This window comes from Hyperoodon ampullatus (assembly GCF_949752795.1).
Source record: "Hyperoodon ampullatus genome assembly, chromosome: 6".
Lineage (NCBI taxonomy): Eukaryota > Metazoa > Chordata > Mammalia > Artiodactyla > Ziphiidae > Hyperoodon > Hyperoodon ampullatus.
The window spans coordinates 122,914,983-122,936,037 of record NC_136919.1 but is presented as its reverse complement, the minus strand read 5'-3'; the positions used below and the strand labels follow the sequence as shown (position 1 = coordinate 122,936,037).

At 40.8% G+C, this 21,055-nt stretch overlaps 1 protein-coding gene across 1 annotated transcript in view; it reads left to right on the top strand.

The window, feature by feature from the left end:
• Window positions 1-21,055, top strand: part of GALNTL6 (polypeptide N-acetylgalactosaminyltransferase like 6) — a gene marked incomplete at both ends in the record, with an annotated part of 1,117,369 nt that overhangs the window by 981,623 nt on the left and 114,691 nt on the right. The gene's annotated exons all lie outside the window — the stretch shown is intronic.

The following is a 21,055-nucleotide window of genomic DNA, read 5'->3' as shown; positions in this document are numbered from 1 at the left end:
GACCTTGCCCACAGTTAAGTTGCAGAGGAGGGACTTGAACCCACGCACCTGGCTCCCAGGCTCACACTTTCGACCATTTCCCACCCCTCTACACTCCATCCTCGCCATTCAGTCTCAACAGAAAAAGCAAACTTAGTTCCAGTGCTGTGCTAGCTGCCGCTCTACAAGAGCCAAACCCCTGTAAGCTGTGTATCTGTTTCTGTGCCGCCAGCGTCCATTCACCACCTTCCAGCCACCACACTCATTTCTCTTCCTCCTCCGCCTCGTTCTATGTGGTTCCAAGAAGCTGCTCCTCCTCTGCACTCTGATCAGGGGACCGTGACCCCAAACCTAATCAATACGTTCAGTGTGCTCATCATCCCTCTTAGGCTCTGGAAAGACTCATCCAAATAGACAAGGATAAGCAGAGGAACGAGTCCTCAAGCAGAGTGGATTATTCACGTCATTTTCTTCTACCTCCCAACTCTCTTGATTTTTGCCCCTCAGTCCACACACCCTGCTATTTGCTCTGAAGTCTGCAGATCTAGGTGATTTTTCCAGTCATCACCATCATCTAAGAAGACAGAAACCCAGTGTCCCCCTATTCCTCTCCCCTGGGAACCGTGGGTCAATTTAAGGAACATTAAAAACTCTAGCAATGAAAGAGTTCCCCCTATCTGAACCATTTTCTACATTGTCCCATAACTGCTATAATTGTACATTTTTTAAAACTTTGTAGTATTTTTTATTACCTTGGGGTAAAAAACCCATTCCTTCCGTATTTTACAGCCCCAGGCAATTTCAGGTAATATCCCTTCGCTTTGGCCCTGAGCCTGTATGCATTCAGTCTTTGGTCCCTTTTATGAGGAGTAGTTTTATAGGCAGTTGTTTGATACACCATGAAAAGTTCATTCCTCAAAAACTTCAGATACAACAGAACAGGTCAAAGGACAGTGCAAGTTACAGAGCAAAACAGGTCCTGCTCTGGTTTTAGAGACAAACAGCTCAAATCAAGCCTATGACAAAAAAATATATATATATCTGGTTTACTGATGATAAATCTTTAACCTGGTAATAGGAACATGATAACTCCAACTCAGGGTTATAAGGAAATGTGACCAAGATGAAAACAAGAAAACACTCAGGAAGAATAATGGAATAAATAAATTCCATGGAAATATGTATAGTATTCTCTGGGCCCATTAAAACCAAATGGGAAAAGATACAATGACAATTGGGGGGTCCATTTCCATATTGGCATTCATTTGAATATTCCTACAAAAAATTTCCAAACACTTTTTGTTCAGGCCCAGAGGGTTTCACGTGTTGACTCAGAGTTAGGAGGCTACAACTACAGATACTAAAACACAGAGAGGGTAGGGGTGCCTTTGCCTCTCTAGGCTGAGTTTCTCCAGTACATTCTCATCCCTCCTGCGATCAGGCTGTGACCACAGCCAGGCCTTCCTAAGGTCTCCTCCACGCAGCCCTCTGACCCCTAGCTTTCAGCCCTTCCTCCTTCTGCAGAGGATGGCTTTTCCCTGATTTCCACCCTCCTCCCCAGTTCCTGAACATTCAAACAGGCCTCTCTGCAAGTTGAACATGTACTTATCTGGTTCAAGAAACACCCCTGTGAGTGGTGGACAACCCCCCAACCCTGGGGCAGGAATGGTTCACACACCTCCTGGAACTTGTCATCCTGTGTCTCAGGCTTCCTAAGCAGGAAATAAACCCCACACAGAGGCACTCTAGCCATCCTTACACCGATTCACTTTTCTTCATTCTTTTTCCATGTTCTATCATGAGGGAAATATCATAGAGTTTCTGTACATACGTTCCAACCTTCACACACATAGGCTCCAGCCCAACAGAAGGAACAGCAGTGTCCCCTGTCACTGACTCTGGTGTCTCATTTTGTGTGTGTCTCTGTGTGTCTATCACACTGTTCGTGTAAAACTTGGAAGTGATGTGGAAGACTGGGATTGACATATACACACTACTATATATAAAATAGATAACTAATAATGACCTCTGTATAACACAGGGAACTCTACTCAATACTCTGTAATGGACCATATGGGAAAAGAATCTAAAAAATGTGTGGATATATGTATATGTATAAATGATTCACTTTTCTGTACAGCAGAAACTAACACAACATTGTAAATCAACTATACCCCAATAAAAATAAAAATTAAAAAAACTTGGAGGTGATGCTCAAAACTGTCCACCAAAGCAAGGGGTACCATTAATTATCAATGGCCAGTGAAGAGTGGCTTATTAAGTTCAGAATTTTTTAAACGAGAAAATGAAGAGATATTCTGTGATTCGTTTCTGTCAAAAGACACTGATTTTTGTCAGTAGTGGTCATAGGAAGTTAAGTTGAGTTTGGATGGTCTGTATCCTCCATGCTAATTTGCAAAACAGAAATAGGAAGCAATTATGTGATAGTGGGAAAAACAAATTTTGTCCTTCAGATTATTTTTAGGATAAGAGTATGAATGAAAACAACACCCTAGACTTCAGATTTTTAATGAATTTCAACTGACCTTCCCCTCGATTAATACAAATTAGTAGGAGTTTATTCTAACTGCCTTCTGTTCATCGCAATTATTTTAAGCATTATCCGCTTTAAGGATGATTTTTAAATAAGCGGATGAAGCTCAATATAAATATCTTCTCTCTTATGATGCAAGGATTGATTGCAGTGTAGTGACACCTTAAAGAAAGAAAAATGCAGAAATATCCAACCAATAAGCCATGCTTCAAAAATGAGTAGCACATTTTAAGCCTCAGGAGATCCTTCCAAAGAGTAACTGCAAGAAACACTTAAACTCTTTTTTCCAGGGTTGCTTTCAGAGTATTAGAGTCAAGAACTAATGCGCCACTTTTCTGCAGTCAGATCTTACTTTTTGACCCCAAATGGTAATGTTAGCTTGATCTTTTATGTTCCTGCTAAAGCTGCACTTCCTCTTTTATTTGATAACAGGTTGCTTACCTATCCCACCCCTGGTCCCCACATCCTTTGGGCTCTAAGCCTTGCCAACTTTACCTCTTAAATTTTCAGCCATCCGTCACCGTTTTCACAGCATTAGCACAATCACAGCATCACCTCTCACCTGGACAGCTGTCACCCCACCCTCCCAACTGGGTTCTCTATTTCAGAGTTATCACCCTCAAATCCACCCTCTACACTGCCAGAGTCATCTATCCAAAAATCTGAATGCATTATTCCCCTGGTTATAATTCTTTGGTGGTACCCAGTCTCACCAAAGACTAAGAATGTTAAGCTGGGATTCATAAACCTTCTTGGATGGGCCTTCCAGGAACACCTCTAATTCTCTTGAATCTTGATGCAAAATTTTGGGTGACTTTGCATTTATTTAGAGAAAGATCATAGCTTTCATCAGTCTCCATAGCTTTCATCCCTCTCCATGGCCCAGCAAAGAGTGAACACTGAAAGCTCCAAATCAAACTCATGCTCCATGAAACAGTTCACAAGACCCTGAGCACCCTGACCCCTGCCAAGGTCTCTAGCCTCATCCTCCACAACACTCTGCCTTGCACTTGATTGTCCAGCTTTAACCAAGCTTCCAACACTTGTACCTACACACGCCATACACCACACTCTCCAAACTCCACTGGGGACACATCATGCTCTTTCTGTCTATGGGCTTTGTCTGCTCTATCTCCTCTGCCTGACACGTGCTCCTTCCCTCTTCCTGCTCACCCCAATGCCACACCCAGGAAAAGGTACATAACCCTCTAGTGATACCACAAAGTGCTATATACACCTTGGTCTTTTCTCACACCATGCTGTTTTGATGCCATGTCTCTCTTCCCCACTCACCCTGGGCACCACAGGGACAGAAAGGCGACTCTTCACTTTTGTATCCCATATTTAGTACCTTGAACCTTGGTTTTCAGTAATTGTTTGTTGCATTTTACTGCAAAGAAGTAGACTATTCACCTTACTCCTTGGTCATCTGTTAGGTTACTGATGAAAAAAAAGTCCCTGGCAAATCAACATCTGTTAGGGACTGCATGTTTGTGTACCCCCAAAACTCATATATTGAAATTGTAACCCCCAATGTGATGGCATTACAAGGTGGTATTGGAAGGGGGAGGTGATTAGGTCATGAGGGTGGAGCCCTCATGAATGGGATTAGTGCCCTTATTAAAATGTCCCCAGAGAGCTCTCCAGCCATCTTTCTGCCACGTGAGTATATAGGAGGTAGGTAGCCTGCAACCAGCAAGAGGGGTCTCACTAGAACCTGACCATGCTGGTGCCCTGATCTCAGACTTCCCCACCTCCAGAGAGAGAATTTTCTGTTGTTTGTAAGCCACCCGGTTTATAATACTTTATTATAGCAATGTGAACTAAGGCAACAGCCTATAAAATTGGTGCTACAAAAGCCAATACAGATAATCATCTTCATACTCTAGAACTAAGAAGGACTTAGCCAATAAGCCCAATAGTTCTGAGCCTACAGTTCTAAGTGTCTTTATTCTTCTGGTGATCAATCAAGGTAAGAGCAAAACACTAGTGAGTGTGTAGGCGATGGTGGCCACCCAGAAAGTTTTCCCAAACCCCCTTCTTCTGGTTCTAAACCCTGCTGCACTGGCCACAGAGGTGGGCTGTATCCCATCTCATTCTATGAAAAGGTAGATGCTAGGTCCAAGCAAAGCCAATCAAATTCCTTTCCTGGTACTGACGTAGAAACACAGTCAGAAAGAATCTCCCTGTGTTCTAGGATTGTGAGATAAAATGTTTGGTTAAATTCAAATTTAAGATAAGCAATAAATTTTTTTTAGGGTAAGTACATCCCAAATATTTCATGCTTTACATTGCTAAGTTTTGAGGTAGCTTGTTACGTAGCAATAGGTAACATGGTATAGATTTTGTGCTAAGGATTCATTTCCCTTTTGTTATTTTGAAAAATGCTTTATTAGTTTGGGAAATGAGCATCAAGTTTTTAAAAGATCTATTCTTTAAAAACACCTGACAAGTTAGTAAAGAGAGTATTTGTCGAGACCAAAGGACAAAAGGCATCAAGGGCCCTCCAAGTGGTTTCCCTACATGGCCTGTGCTCCCTCCTAGCCTGGAGGCTGAGTTCTCTCAGGGCAGCTCAGAGCTCCAAGATCGAGTATTCCAGCAAAGCAAGGTGGAAGCTCTGGGGTGTCCCATGAGCCACCTCGGAAGCCACAGGTCGTCGATCTGCCAGACTCCATGGATCAGAGCTGTCATAACCCCATCCAGGTTCAAGGACAAGGATGTAGAACCACTTCTCAATGGGAAGAGGGGCTAAGGCTTTGTGAATATGTTTGAAAACTGCCCTAGAATGAGAAACAGAGGTGGACACAGATGCAGAGCAGCAAGGGTGTTCTTCTCTCCTGCCATGTGTAGTTAGATGAAATTTCTTTGTGGATGAACTGGCCCAGAGGGTAAAAGAAGGTGATGCTTTTATGCAGATTTTTAATAAATTATAGTTATAGCCTTTTTGCTTATTACTGCTTTTCCTCAGTCCTAGTTTTCTTTTGCTCTGTTCTGTTTTTAAGGAATTAAGATCATTAAGCAGGGGGTAGATGTACAGTGTAAATTTATTAAATAGTAAAGATTTGATAAGAGGTATTAAAAATCCATGCCACTTACAGTCCATTCTAACTTGATATAAAATGCTAGGAAATGAGACCAAAATTGCCTTTGAGTTGCAATCAGTGCTGAACGGAAAAAGCATATTTTGCATTCCTTACTAACATGAAGGGGTAATGTTTCTGTAAGAAGAAACTGTCAAATGTTTATTAAATAAATGAAGCATAAAACAAGCTTTACTGCAGTTTCATCCACGCTTGGATTTTAATAACTAGCATTTATCCCTTGAATGAAAAGTTCTATTTGTATCCAAGAAGAAAGGCTCCCCACTCTGCAGTTGGGATTTTTAGCTCTGAACAGTCTCCGTTAACTGATGAAAGAAGTGATTTGCTCTGCCATTTCACATTAACTGTTTCCTTGCAATGTCGGTGTCGACAGGAGGGATAAGAGCCTGTCAAGGGAGGGTGGTGACAATGAGGGGGGATCATTCCAGGGGTGGATGGTAGAGTGTAAGGGAGTATGGACCCCAATAGACCAGAACAGAGGGGAGACAAGGAACTTAAGGGACGTGCCCTCATCCACATTGTGTAAGGATCTAAGGTGCATCCATGTCAAAATAGGGATTTTAGGAAGGGCTGAAGGTCATGCTGGAAGATGAACAAGGTGGGAAACAGGAGGGCTTTGGAGTCTCCATACAATAGTCTTACAAAGTCCGGACTGTTTTATGTAATAGAAGCAAAGTGCCTCTTCCAAGCCCAAACTGGGATTCAGAGACTGGTTGTACTAGTGGGCTGGCGATGCAGCAGGAGTGGGGTTGGCAGATTATTTTTAAGCTAAAGAAGGAGGGAAGGTGTCTTAGTCCATTCAGGCTGCTGTAACAAAATCCCACAGACAGGGGGGTGGCTTGTAAACAACAGGAATGTATTTCTCACAGTTCTGGAGGCTGGAAGTCCAGACCATGGTGCCAGCGTGGTCGGGTTCTAGCGAGGACCGTGTTCCGGGTTGCAGACGGCCAACTTCTCACTGTCCTCACCCGGTTCAAAGGGCGAGGGAGCTTTCTCAGGCCACATTATAAGGGCACTCACCCCATTCCTGAGCGTCTCACCCTCGTGACCTCATCACCTCGCACAGGCCCCACCTCCTCACACCATCACCATGGCGGTTAGACTTCAGCTTATGAATCGTGGGGGACTTACGCATTCAGACCGTCGCAGAAGAGCATAGGAAACAGAGAGAGGAGGAAAAGGTGATAAAGAAAACCTCGAGGTGATGGGTGGGCATCTGTCCCCTGTCTGGCCTGAAGATTTGTTGGTGGCCCCCGTGGAAGCAGAAAGCGTTGAGTCAGAGAAAGTCTTTGTGAAACTCTGAGTGTGAGCCCTGGGGCTTCAGTGCAGGGTCAGCCACGTGAACAGGACAGCATCCCGGGCTGGCTCGTTCGGGGAACCGGTGGATCAGGACCACTGCCCAGGGGCAGCTTCCTCCCAGGGGGGCTGCCATGGGCACAATGGCAAAGTGACTTGATGGGCTGGAGGAGCAAAGCACAAGCCGAGCTGCTCGTAAGCACACAGCTGACATCCTGAGGGACCCCCAGAGGACCGGCAAAATCCAGTGGGCAGAGACTGAAGCCCTGGTCAGGCAGATGGACGCAGAGGCTCTAACCCGATTGTCCATGTTCGCATGGCCTCTTCTTTCCCTTCCGGTGGGGACAGTTGGCATTGATCAGATCGTACGAGGAGAGGATTGATAATTGACTCGACTGCCACAGTCACTGTCCCGACACGTAACAGGAGCCGTGGCTAAAACCTGTGGCCGATTAGAAATTAGAAACAAATGAATCCAGTAAGAGCCGCAGGATAATTATACTGGGGGCCTAATTTTGGAATATAGGGAAAAATCCCAAATTCTGTTTTGAGCCAAGGCTCCAGTTCCTCACGTTGCTCAAAGCAGGGCATGAACAGGAGGGAACTCAAGGCAGCAGGCTCACCTTTCCACTTCAGATGGAGAGGCCACGGGGGAGACCAGGTGGAGTCTTCATGTTGAGGGTGGGGTGCGTGGCCCCAGTGTTTGTTTAGCGGCACCTGTTTAAAAGGCAGAATTGCCAGGAAATGGCAGCTCTGTCCACACGCCTGAGTGCATCCATCCTCTCCCTCCAGGAGGGGGGAAGTGTTCTGGAACCAGTCACTCTGGGGGTATTCCCGGTACCTCTTCCAATTGCATGTGTATAGCCACACACACACACACACACACACACACACACACACACACACACGCCATTCTGGATCACAGAAGAGTAGATAAGGGACACAGCATCGTGGCCACGTCAAAGGAAAGTAAGCCTGAGAGAACACTTAGCACGTTCTATCCATTCTCCTCTACTATCCGGTGAGATGGCTATTGGTATAGCCTTCAGACGTCCAGAGTCTTCAGTTTCATCTCATGTGAGACCAGAGCCAACCACTGAAGCTACGGAGGCACCAGTATGGCGAGCGACTTCAGAGCCACCAATCTAACTGAAACATCCAAGCCCGACCACCATACTGTTTCCTTGACCATAGTCTGGTTCAATGCCCTATGGAATCTGCACTGACAAACGCAAGATTTCTCCCCCCACCAACTCTTTACATCCTTTCACAGGAGAGTCTACTGTTCTAAATGTGACACAAACAGCAAAAGGCGTATTCAATTTTATAAAACCGTAAAGTATTACATAGTATAATATGTGTTTGTTTGTGATAAAAACGAAGTTCTAAATCATGGCACAAAATAGTACAAAATTTGTACTATGATTTATAACTTCCTTTTCCTCCTCAATTTATTAGAAGAGCTGGAATCATAATTTTGCCACCTGCTTTTGCATAACGGTTTGGCCCTTACTCCTGTTCTACGAACCCTTTTCTAAATATTAACATTCGCATTTGCAAATCTAGAAAAATAGAAAGCTTTTAAAAAATTTTTTAAAGGCTTTTAATTTCATTGTGAGCAGCTCTCAAATCCAGTTATGCATTGCAATAGACCCTAAGGTGTTAGCAGAGATAACTTTAAAAAATAAGTTTAGGTTAGACCTTAGAAATTAAAAAACTAACTAAAATCCTGTCCCTTTCAAGGATTATTGTCATTTATCAGCAGCATAAATGGGACTGCTAACACATCCTCTTCAAATGCTTGGAATTTGAAATGAGACCCATTATCAGCAGTCAATGGAGGCCTAACAAACCATCCCAGAATTTTGGGGCTTTCCAAAAGCAAACCTTTCACTGGCTCACAATTCTGAGGCTCAGAAATTTAGACTCAGCTGTACTGAATGGCTCTTCTCCTGATCTCACCTCACAGGATGAACAGCACAGGATGAACAACTCATCCCAAGGTCAGCATCCAGGCCAGCATCCTGGGAAACCCCTCCATCTCTAGCAGAGCAGAACATTTAGCACCCTGTGCCTGGTGCCCTTCATGTGGCAGCAGCCCTCTGGTGGCTCATTTGGATCCTGATGGCCTAGGACAGTCTCACTTGCAAATCTTTTAGTCGGTGCCCAGTGTCAGCTAAACCAAGTATCTGCAACAGGCTTGCCCAGGCTTCTTTTTTTTTTTATTTATTTATTTATTTATTTATTTATTTTTGGCTGTGTTGGGTCTTCGTTTCTGTGTGAGGGCTTTCTCTAGTTGCAGCGAGCGGGGGCCACTCTTCATCGCGGTGCGCGGGCCTCTCACTGTCGCGGCCTCTCTTGTTGCAGAGCACAGGCTCCAGACGCGCAGGCTCAGTAGCTGTGGCTCACGGGCCCAGTTGCTCCGCGGCACGTGGGATCTTCCCAGACCAGGGCTCGAACCCATGTCCCCTGCATTGACAGGCAGATTCTCAACCACTGCGCCACCAGGGAAGCCCTGCCCAGGCTTCTTGAAGCAGCAGGAGAGAGTGCCAGTCCCAGTGGACCAGGCTTGACCAGACCCGAACACATCTGAGATTCACATGTTGTCCACTGCGTGACTTTTAGGGTCCACCTTCTATTTGGTGAGTCAAAGAAACCCTCACTCCTAGGATGCGGTCCAAGAGCAGTCGTCTCTCAGAAAGAAAAGCAGAAAATCTCTGCTGCTGTTTTTGCTGCTGCTGCTGCTATTTTTTTAAATTAATTTTTATTGGAGTATAGTTGATTTACAATGTTGTGTTAGTTTCTGCTGTACAGCAAAGTGAATCTGTTATGCGTACACATATATCCACTTTTTAAAGATTCTTTTCCCACATAGGTCATTACAGAGTATTGAGTAGAGTTCCCTGTGCTATACAGTAGGTCCTTATTAGTTATCTATTTTATATACAGTCGTGTGTAGATGTCAATCCCAATCTCCCAATTTATCCCTCTCCCCTTTCCCCCTTGCTACTATGAAACTCTTAGAGGAAAACATAGGCAGAATACTCTTTGACATAAATCACAGCAAGATCTTTTTCAATCCACCTCCTAGAGTAATGAAAATAAAAACAAAAATAACCAAATGGAACCTAATTAAACTTAAAAGCTTTTGCACAGCAAAGGAAACCATAAACAAACAATAAAACACAACCTTCAGAATGGGAGAAAATATTTGCCAATGAAGCAACCAACAAGGGATTAATCTCCAAAATATAGAAATGGCTCACGCAGCTCTACATCAAACAAACAAACAACCCAATCAAAAAATGGGCAGAATATCTAAATAGACATTTCTCCAAACAAGACATACAGATGGCCAAGAAGCATCTGTATGATGAAAAAAGATGAAAAGCTGCTCAGCATCACTAATTAATAGAGAAATGCAAATGAAAACTACAGTGAGGTATCACCTCACACCAGTCAGAATGGCCATCATCAAAAAGTCTATAAACAGATGCTAGAGGGGGTGTGGAGAAAAGGGAACCCTCCTGCACTGTTGGGGGGAATGTAAATTGGTGCAGCCACTATGGAGAACAGTATGGAGATTCCTTAAAAAACTAAAAATAGGGCTTCCCTGGTGACACAGTGGTTGAGAGTCCGCCTGCCGAAGCAGGGGAACACGGGTTCATGCCCCGGTCCAGCAAGATCCCACATGCTGCGGAGCAGCTAGGCCCATGAGCCATGGCTGCTGAGCCTGAGCATCCGGAGCCTGTGCTCCGCAACGGGAGAGGCCACAACAGTGAGAGGCCTGCATACCGCAAAAAAAAAAAAAAAAACTCAAAACAGAGCTACCATATGACCCAGCAATCCCACTACTGGGCATATATCTGGAGAAAACCATAATTCAAAAAGGCACATGCACCCCAATGTTCACTGCAGCTCTATTTACAATAGCGAGGACATGGAAGCAACCTAAGTGTCCATCAACAGAGGAATGGATAAAGAAGATGTGGTATATAGACAATGGAATATTACTCAGCCGTAAAAAAAGAAAGAACGAATGCCATTTGCAGCAACATGGATGGACGTAGAGAGTGTCATACTGAATGAAGTAAATCAGCCAAAGACAAATATCATATGATATCACTTATATGTGGAATCTGAAAAAAAGGGTCCAAATGAACTTATTTACAAAACAGAAATAGAGTCACAGATTAGAGAACAAACTTATGCTGCTGTTATTTTTTTTAAGTGTCAAGCCCTGCAGTCTGTGCAGCCTGTGGAAGAAGGAAGATGGGCAGTGATGGTGAGACACAGAGGCCAGCCCGGTGTCCATAGGTCCTCCCCAGACAGTGGACGGCAGAGGGGAAGAGCCTCAGGTGACTCAGCTTGGCTGGCTCAGGATACAGGCACTAAGTGCTATACCTCGTTCCTTATACAATCTTTTCAGCTTACATGTTAGCAGGGCCATCTCTCCCTTCATATAACCATAGTCCCCAGGTAGATGCTCATAGCTTCCTGTGATTGGAATCAAACTTTCCCTCCATTGCAACATCCTGGCCTCCAAAGAGGTTTCTTTCTTCCAGCTCAGGACCCACTTCGTTCTTTGACCCTGGAGTCACCACCTCCTTGCATAACAGACGGTCACATTCCTCCCTCAGCCATATAATCCTTATTACACAATAAACAGTAAGATAATTATACCCCAAAATACCTTTTAAAGATAAATGATACAAATGAATTTATCAGGAGTGATTTAGCCACTCTTTCCCAAATTCTAATGTAAGTAATGATCGAATACTTAAAAGAACAAACTTGTTAGAAAAGATAGTTCTGCTGTATCCTTTTCCTCAACAATTGAATCCTAGTTGAAGATAATTATATTTTAGCTGTAATTGTTCTGGGTCACAGGCCAACTAAAAATTTCTACTTACATAATTGAAAATTATGTGGTTCATCTCTATGTTGGTTGACTTTGCTTGATGGAGTCCTGAGGGAAATCGTGCCGTTTCATTTCTGATCAAATTCACATTTGAACCCACATGTCCAGAATTCTCACAGACGCCACTAAAATGAAAGGAAATTGAGAACCAGATCTCTAAGAGGCCAAATGGAAGTTTTCCTTTGGGTTTTTGGACCTAGGTTTTAACTGTCAATTTAAAAAATAAATTTTAATGTATATTTATCTTTCAATAGGATTTTTTTTAACGCTTCTGACCCCTAAAGAGCATACGAGATGTATTAAATTTTGAAATAAACACTTTCTGGAGAAGATAGAAAGTAGACAAAAATATTCTGGAAAAAGATGTTTTATTAAAACACCATTTTTTCACATATGCGGAAAGAGTCCACATGTGAAATAGAGAATATTAGGAAAACGAGCAACTCCTTAGGATGCTGTGGGAATCACAGGGTGAGGCTACCAGCATTAAGAATTATATCCTGGTTTAGCAAAGACAACCAAGTACACACCTGAAAATGAGAACATGAGGAGTTTTTCACTGGTACCAAATAAGAATGGTTCTAGGACACTTTTACTTTATTGCCTCTTGAACTTAAAGTCAGTAAAATTTGGAATATAAAAATTAATGTAGAAAAGCAAAGTAGTCTACCACTAGTAAAAAGGAAAGCATATTTGTTACCTGGTTCAATAATAGCCTTAATGTAAAATAGAAAATTTGATTTCCATTAAGTATTCAGAACAGACACATTTCGATGGCCTAAAGAATAAAGAATCTTCAATATAAATATGTTGCTTTGTGGTTATATTAATTTTAAAAGGCATCCCAAGGTGACAGGTGTTTTTTTAATAGCAAAACCCCAAACCTGACTTGTGACATTACATGAGCACTACTCATGAAGTTCATTAATATGTTAAAAGTTACACAGATACAGAGTCCAGTAAAACATTGCCTACAGTGTGTTAACATTCCCAGGGGAACAAAACCAGTAAGAGTATTTTGGAAGAAATCAAGGAATGTGAAGATAAATAAATTAGAGATTGTGGAAAATGGGGCCAGTGGGGAGGGTTTCAGGCAATTAGTATTATACGTAAAATGGAAATAGAGAATAGAAGAACATGCTGAAAATGATCAATGGCCCTTCTCCATTTCCTCTGAGGAGAAAACAATGTGACACATAAAAATCTTTTAATCTATGAAGAACAAAGCCACCCTTCTCTTGATGTCACTGCAACATTGCACAAGAGTTAACTCATATTTGTATGATGGGGTGTGGATTTCAATCCACAAACCCAGATGTGCATGACATAGCACAATATTAACTTTTCTTCAGAACGACTTAAATCCAACTCTAATTCCCTGCACAGAAGTAGCAGGAAGTTCAGTCACCCTTACGAGGCGTGGCAGTTACCAGAATCCAACAAGGCCAATTGATCAGACTTGTCCTGATCACAGCTGCCGGTTCACAGGGGTTGCCAACCCAGACCCCTATAGCCCAAGCCACTTGGTTTCGAATCCAGCAGTTCTGCCAGTTCTAAGCAGGATAAAGTTTGTCAAGGTCAAGAGTCGTGGTGGGTAGGGGGCGTTATCCTCCCTGCGTGTGCCACATGGGAGGCCTTGCCATTATCCAGGGACACCTGCACAGTGCAGGGTGGGAGGCTCCATCACCCCAGGACCTGACAGCTCTTGGGGGGAATCTACCTTCTCGCCCTCTCTCTCCCCTCTCCTGGCATCGTGCATGATCTCAGGCTGGGAAAGGTGAGAATTAGAAGGAGAAGCTTCTATGAGTTTTTGAGTAGCTGCTTCTTTCCAAGCCACAAAAAGGAGTGAGGGTGAGAGCCCTGGTTTTCTCTGTGCTTGAAATGAGATGGGTGGTGGCAGTCTAAGGGAAAAGACAAATACCAATTAATTTACGGATAACTGGTGTTGCACTGACATTGCCTATTTCGTGGACCAGCAGGGATTCTTAGCACCTGTCCTGCACAGCCCAGGGGCACCTGCCAAACATCACCCCCCCCCACCACCAATGCTCTGGCCTCGACAGCACTGGCCTTCTTCCTTGTCTTGTTACTATTCTCCTTCCCAACACAGGGCCTTTGTGTACCTTCCTCCTTAGCCTCAAATCCATCCTTTATTCTTCTTTCTTTCCTTTTGGAAAAATTCATTACCTTGTGGAACTTTTCAACAATTCCTCTCCAAATATTGTCATGATAATGACATGTCCTTGGCGATTTTGACCTGTAGACTGAAGGATACTAATATTTCATGGTAGATCTGTAATTTCTTGGTAGGATTGCTACTTTTATCTGACGCTCCTCTTATTTTATCAGACCCTAAATCACTGTGATTGGACTGGTATGAAACTTGAACTAAAGTGTCAGGTTAGGACACACTTTATGATGAACTTTTAACTTCCAGAAGTGGAAAGGTAAATCAATTTTTATAGTTTTGCTCTTTATAAAAAACCAGGATATTAAATTCTAGGAATTCCTCCTAAAGATTTACTCACACACGTGGAAATGATGTATGTACATTATTTACTATAGAAATTAAAATATTGAAAATAATCTAAATGTTCACCAAAATAAATATACATCTATATGCATAATGGGATAATGAGCAAATGTTAAAAAAACAGAACAAGGAAGCTCTTTTCAATATGGCATGATCATTAAAATACTTTAAGGAGTTTTAAAAAGAAGTAGGTAAAGAACACTATATGTAGCATACAATCATTTTCATAGAAAAGGAAGAAAAATAAGATATATTTGTATTTGCTTATATGAACATGAACTATCTCTGGAAGGATGCCTAAGAAAAAATGGTTGTGATGAGAAAAATAGTGGCAGGGGATAGAAGTAGGAGCAAGATTTTTTATAAATATATGAATATATTATCTATTCAAAATAATTAAACATTTAAAAATGTTCTAAAATAAAGATTAATGGGTGGATCTACAGACTTCCACATCTGAACAAGATGGAGTACTATGGGCCAGATTTACCCTCCCACCTGAAAAAACAAATAAAATACATGAAACAGTGGTTTTCAAGACACTTGACAATGAAGGACATTGATCCCTGAGAGATGGGAAACACTAAGGTGAGGCCTAGAATTGCCCCAGTTTACTGACTTGAGAGAGTCTCCAGGTTGTGGTATAAGGAAGGGGAGCCCAGGTGGGACCAGCCTGAGTTGATGTGGAGCTGAGTCTGGGGAGAATAGGGCAGCTAGAATTTCAAGGGCAGAACACCACAGAAGAGAGCCACACGGGAGGGAGCCCCAAGATCTGCAGTGGGTACCCCCTGAGTACTCAGCAGAGGACTGATGAGAGTGTGTATGTAAAGAAACTACCCAAGACTAGGAAGGGCACCACTAGAAAGAATTAGAAGTAACAGTGCCCAGAACACACCCAAGGCTGGGAAGAGTGTCTGTTCCCACCAGCCAGACTGAACGACCTGATGATGGGCAGGAGGTTGAGTAGAGCACACAGAAGGGTCTTGCCTTAAGGGTGTGAATAATTTTCAGATTATGCATTGCTCCAGACTGCCTAATAAATCTTAAGAGCAAAACCCAAAAGGGTCAAACTACCTCCAAGTAATGTAATTGCCTCCTAGAACAAAGGTCAAAGATGTTCAGAATATCCAGCTCCCCAAAAGTTCTATATCTCAATGAGAAATATATTAGGCAGGCAAAGAAGCACCAATACATGGCCCATAATGAATGGGAAATTGAATGAATTGAAGTTGTGGACTAAGAATTAACAGACAAGGACAATTAGATGGTAATTATAACAGTATTCTATAAATTCAAAAAGTTAAGTAGAGACATGTGAGATATAAAAAGACCAAAATTAAAATCCTAAAGGTGGAAAAAAAATGTGTGAGGTTAAAAATGCTTTGATGTTGATGGGATTATCAACAGACCAGACTTTACAAAATAATAAAGAAAGATTAGTGAACTTGAAGATATAACAAGAGAAACTATCCAAAATGAAACAAAAAGGAGAATTTTTTAAAATGAAGAAAGTTTATAAATGGACACTCTGGAGGATATAAAAGAAAGGTAAGAATAGAAAGAGTATTGGAAGAAATAATGGTCCAAAATTGTCCAAATTTCATGAAAACTATGCCTACAAATCCAAGACACTCAAATCTTATTAAGCACAAGAAACTGTACCAAGAAAACTATACATCATGTGCCACATCATAATAAAATAGCTCAAATTCAATGACATAGAGATCTTAAAAGCAGCCAGAGGGAAAAAAGACTCATTGTATACAGAAAAACAGAGATAAAGGTAACACACTTCTCATGAGAAACAATACCAGTGAGAAGACAGTGAGTAATATCTTTAGAGGATTAAAAGAAAAAAGCTGTTAACTTGGTATTCTATAGCCAACAAGAGTATCTTTCTTAAAATGTAGACATGAAAAGAAAGAAAGACTTCATCACCAACACACTCCCACTACAAGAAATGTTGAAGAAAGTATTTTAGGCAGAAGGATAGAAATGTGAATCTACACAAACGAATGAAGAAAACAGAAATGGTGTTCATAACAATATAATTTCATATATATATATATAATTTTATTATTTAAATCTTTTAAAAAGATAATTGATGCTTAAACAAAAATAATTATGATATAATATGAGATTCATAACATATGTAAAAGTAAAATGTATGGCCCACAAGGTACAAACATAGGGGAAATAGAAACAAAAGGATTTTATCAAGAGGTTCTTATAAAATATCACTGGAAGGTAAACTGATAAAAAATAAAGATGTATGATAGAAACCACTACAGCAACCACTAAAAAGGGAAAACAAGGAGTTTTCATTAAGTCAAAAAAAGATACTAAATGAAATCATGAAAAATATTCAATTAATCAAAAAGATAGGAAAAGGAAACAATAGATGGGACAAATAGAAAGCAGATTATAGATTTGAACTTAATTACATGAATAATAGTATTAAAAGGAAGTGATCTCAACAACACGGGGTGGGAGGGGGAAGCTGGGGCAAAGTGAGAGTAGCATCGACATATACACACTACCAAATGTAAAATGGATGGCTCGTGGGAAGCAGCAGCATAGCACAGGGAGATCAGCTCGGTGCTTTGCGATGACCTAGAGGGGTGGGATAGGGAGGGTGGGAGGGAGGCTCAAGAGGGAGGGGATATGGGGACATATGTATGCATATGGCTGATTCACTTTGTTGTGCAACAGAAACTAACACAGTACTGTGAAGCAATTATACTCCAATAGATCTATTTTTTAAAAAAAGAACAGTGATCTCAACAAACCAATGAAAAGGCAGAGATTTTTAACAGCAAGATGCAACTATAAGCAGCCCACAAGAAAACCACTTTAAATATAGACACAAATAGTTTAAAAAGTAAAAAGATATAAAAGGTATAAATAGTAGTGTTTAGATAGTACAAATCTAAAGAAAGCTGAAACAGCTCTATTAATATCCAAGCAAAATCAATGTCTGAGCAAAGACTATTATCAGAGATGATAAAAGTCATTTTGTAATGAGAATGAGGTCAATTCCTCAAGAGCACATAAAATTCGTAAACATTTATGCATTTATTAAGAGCTACAAAATGCATGAAGCAAAACACTGATAGAACAGCAAAAAGAAATAAACAAATCCAGAATTATAGTCATAGATTTCAATATCCCTCGCAGTCATTGATACAATGAGGAGACAGAAAATCAATAAGAATATAGAAGACCAGAACAACACTGTCAACCAACTTGACCTAATAAATATATGGACCGCTCTACTCAATGGCAACAGAATACATTCTGATAGACCACATTCTGAGCCATTAAAAAATCCCAATAAATTTAAAAGAATTCAAGTCATACAAAGTGTATTCTCTGACCACAATGGAATTACATGAAAATCGATAACAGGAAGATCTCCAAAAAATCCCAAATAGTTGGAAATTAAATTACACATTTTTATATAACCGATAGGTCACAAAAAGAAAACAAAAGGGAAAACTGGGAGTATTTTGAACATAATGAAAATGAGAACACCACATATTTTTCACAGGATTCTGCTAAAGCAGTACTTAAGGGAGATTTATAGTACTAGATAGCTATATTAGAAAAAAAGATCTCAAATCAATAATATCAGCTTCCACCCTAAGTAACCAGAAAAAGAAGAGAAAATGAAACACAAAGTAAGTAGAATAATTAAACTAATAAAGACCAAGGAGAAATCAGTGAAATATAAAAATGAAAAACAACAGAGAAAATCAATAAAACCAAAAGCTAATTCCTTAAGCAGATCAATAATATTGATAAACCTCTAGCCAGACTGACTAGGAAAAAAGAGAGAAATAACATAAATATGCTCATCATTAATCTTTATGGAAATGCAAAATAAAGCCACAGTAAGTACCACTATGCCCCTGTTATAGTGACTAAACTTCAAAAGACTGCCCATATCAAGTATTTGAGGATGGGTAGCAGTTGGAATTCAAACACTGCTGGTGAAAATATAAAGTTACAACCTTTCTGGCAAAGAGTTTTGCAGTTTCTTAAAAGTTTAAGCCCACACCTACCATATGATTTAGTCATTCCACTCCTAGGCATTTCCTCAAGAGAAATGAAAGCATATGTCCACACAGAGATTAGTACACAAAACTCATAGCAGCTTTATTTGTAATAACCCCAAATTGGAAACAACCCAAATGTTCATCAGTGGGTGAATGGATAATCAAACTGTTGTAAAGTCATGCAAATGGAATACTACTCAGCAATAAAAAAGGAAGAAACTGTTAACACATGCTGCAACAAGGGTGAGTCTTGGAATAATGATGCTGAATGAAAGAAGCCAGACCCACCCAAAGAAGAACACATACTGTATGATTCCATTTATAGAAAATTCTAGACAATGCAAACTAATCTGTAGTGACAGAGATCAGTGACGTCCAAGCGGAAGGGAATGAGGAGAGGGTCAGGAGGGAGAGATTACAATGAGGAAGCCTCGTGGGGGTGATAGATGTGTTCCTTTCTCTGGAATGTGATGATGGCTGCACAGGGATATTCATAAGTCAAAATCTATCAGATTGTCCACTTAAAATATTTGCAATTCACTGTATGTCAACTATACCTCAGTTACGGTGTTCAAAAGATTAATGGACAAATATAAGTAAATACATGAACAAATAAAAGGTTTGTTTCTTACCAGCCATTCACACTAGTCAAAATAGGAAGCACTAATTTATCTGGAGCTTGGCAAAAACATCAATGAAGGTAAAGAGGCCTGTCTGGATTTGTTTTATTATGCCTCAAATTAACTAAAAATATACTCCATGGTGAGTTTTTTATAAGCTCATTAAGAAAACAAGATATTGTGTTCCCAACAAATTATTTACAATTAAAAAAATCAATCTAGGACTTTCTCTTGCTGGATATTTATACTAGTTCTATATCTACGATAATTCTAGTTGGGAGATTCATTCTGCACAGTGTAAATTTGGTTGCACTCTGGTCTCATGCTTTACACAATCAAATGAGAATATATTGGTAGGACTTAAGATCTTTCTATTTGTGGTTCAGATCGAATAGGATTGCCTATTTCTGATTGCTTATGCCCAAGCCCTGTGGAATCAAAGATGACACAGAGGTAATGTGCTCATTGGGGAACTGCACCCACCACATGGTACCATACTAATCTGTCCCAGCTACAGCTGTAATTACCCTCTAAAATCCAGTGCATGGAAAATGGAAAAAGATTATGCTGCTGGAGAGAGGGCTAAAGTGTGGTACCTCTGGTTCTAAGACTTTTATTTCAAACAAAATTTTTAAATCGCATGAGATTCTTTGTGTTATTTTTCGAATCCTGCTCACTTTCCTAGAAGGAGCAATAAATCCCTCTTCCTGCCTTGTAATCTTTCCATCTACATAGAGTATACACGCTTTTTAAAAAAATCTAAAACTGCAGTGATAAGGCCAAGTACCATCTTAACATGCAAAATCTTTGAAATATGTAGCACACTGAAATACAGTAAATTCACGTTTATGTCCCTCAAGCGCCTCGTAAAATATTACCAAGAGTACAACTTCAGTTGGCCTGTTAATTGGTGTGTCTTATATATTTAGATATATTTTTAAATGTGTGTCTTCAACATTTAGGGCCTTGTACTCTTATGTATAAATATCCTTTGTTTCAAAATCTTCAAAACTGTCACAGAAACTATATTGACCGAGTGTGTTTTTACAGATATGCTTGGTCTGCATCAGGTGTTCTCTAATTGTTTTATGTCCATACTTCTGTAGTTGCCTCTCTTCACCTCCTAAACATTGAAACAGAAATGGTGTTGCAGTAAAGATTTCAAAGGCTTTGAAATCAGGGGACCTGGTCCAGCCACAGCACCGCCGCATCCTGGTGCCACCCTTGGTTGCTGGGTCCTACCTTTTTCTGCCTGTTTCTCCCAAGAGCACACAGGGAGGATATACCCAGGGCTGCTGTGAGGATTAGTCAAGGCAACTGGACAAGGCTGTCAGCCGAGAGCCCAACACATAGTGAACATTCAAAATCACAAGAGTGGACTTCCCTGGTGGTCCAATGGTTAAGACTCTGCCCTTCCACTGCAGGGGGAACAGGTTCAGAGAAGTAAGCTCCCTGCATGCCGTGCAGCCAAAGTAATAATAATAATAATAATAATAATAATAATAATAACACAAAAGCTGCCTTTGAACTGCAAAAAAATTTTAAGGCAGGGTCCAATGATTATAAATTATCTCATTACATAGCAACATGACTGCAATATATCCTCGCGACAGCAGAAAGCCTAAAAATTAGTATTTGATCAAAAAGAATATTTCCTAGAAGGTAGACTTTAAAAAGTACATAATTAAAGCAAAAAGACCTAGTTTAAATTCCAACTTTGGCACGTTAATAGCTGGTTGGTTATTTTATTCAAACTGACCATCTCGTAGTCTGTAAAATGGACATGACCTGGAAATAGTAGATGCTTGCTGAATACATACTGAGAGATTAAATCAAAGATATGGTCTACAACCGTGTTTTCTATACTTTCATCTGTCTGATAGCATAAGATCTCTTTGAGGAAAAGCCATAGAACTGATGGATTTTCCCAATATATCAGACACTAGTCATCATGTACTTCTCTCTGATGACAAACATGGAGCCACTGCGTGGC